The sequence below is a fragment of the Sinocyclocheilus rhinocerous genome, unplaced genomic scaffold (genome assembly GCF_001515625.1).
Source record: "Sinocyclocheilus rhinocerous isolate Xijiao unplaced genomic scaffold, SAMN03320098_v1.1 scaffold1164, whole genome shotgun sequence".
Classification (NCBI taxonomy): Eukaryota; Metazoa; Chordata; class Actinopteri; order Cypriniformes; family Cyprinidae; genus Sinocyclocheilus; species Sinocyclocheilus rhinocerous.
In genome coordinates, this window is record NW_015643253.1 from 1,028,876 (window position 1) to 1,030,361 (window position 1,486).

A 1,486-nucleotide genomic window follows, 5' to 3' on the forward strand; every position below is an offset into this window, starting at 1 on the left:
GATAAATGGACAGAAGGATAGATAAGATTTTTCCCTTTCAAATCTGGGCTTTGATCAAGTTCTAAATAATTCTTTCTGAGCATTAATTAGTTGATTCTTTCTAGATCCCGCTGCTTTGTGGATCTTTTAGGAATGCTAATACCAGCCCTACAATAGTGCTTATGCAGGTATTATTAAGCTTTTGTGAGAATAGCTTTTATCGCTTCTCGGTGAATACAAATCTATTTGTGCTCCAGTTTTCGGACTGAATTTACAGAAGTTTCCTTCTCGCTACCCACTCGCACCTCTCGGGCTCATTCCCCATTCCACAATTAATTCAGTCATTTATCCTCCATCCCAGTGAAGGGCATGGCCCGAGATCTCTTAATTAAGGAAGAAAGAGGGAGAAGAAAAAAAAAGTATTCAAACGAAGCTCTAACTGGCACACAGCTTTATCTGATCATTTAAACTCTCTTAACCCCTCTTAATTAATCCCAAACGCACACTTCTGACATCCAGCTCTTGATTAATGAAATTAGCTCAGTGGAAGTCAAATAACATCAGCCTCGGACAGTGATAGCGTAACCCCAGATGCAGCTTACGAGATCTGTACGCTTGTCTGAGGAACAACTACTGCTGGGAATCGCAGATATGAGAAAGTGATGCAAGAGGCCTTTGCACTGACGTAAAGTGAGCACTTTTACTTCTGATGGTTCAGGTTGCACCATGTCATCCAGAAATGTTCTTGGGTTTGAAATATACAATATAACTTGAAAAAGACATTCATATCTCAAGTTTTTACATTATAATAAAATATATTCTTAGTTTATGATAGATACTGGACTTCATTTAAAGGGGTAGTTCACCCAAAAATGAAAATTCTGTCATCAGTTACTCACTCTCCACCTGTTCCAAACCTGTATGAGTTACTTTCTTCTGTTGAACACACACACACACAAAAGTTATTTTGAAGAATGCTGGTAGCCAGTTGACGGTAGTCATTGACTTCCATTGTATTTTTTTCTCCATACTATGGAGGTCAATGGCTACTATCAACTGTTTGATTACCAGCATTTTTCAAAATATCTTATTTTGTGTTCAACAGAAGAAACAAATTCTTAAGGCCAGTTCACACCAAGCACGATAACTATAAAGATAAAGATAACGATAAAGATATAGTTCTAAAAATCATTCTCAATATTAAAGAATAGCATAGTTCACAACACAACTATAACGATAACGATACAGAGGAACGATATTGTTGTGATCACTTTTTCCAGCTGATGAACGATAAAACACTGACAGCCAATCAGAATCCATCCTGCTGTAACAAGCTCAAGAATTTAAAGCGGCAGAAGCATGTGTGCTTAGAATAAACAGACGATATAGTTCGCTGGTGTGGACGCTAATATCGTTATCTTTATAGTTATCGTTCTTGGTGTGAACGGGGCTTAAAGGGGTCATATGATGTTGCTAAAAAGAACATTATTTTGTGTATTTGGTGTAA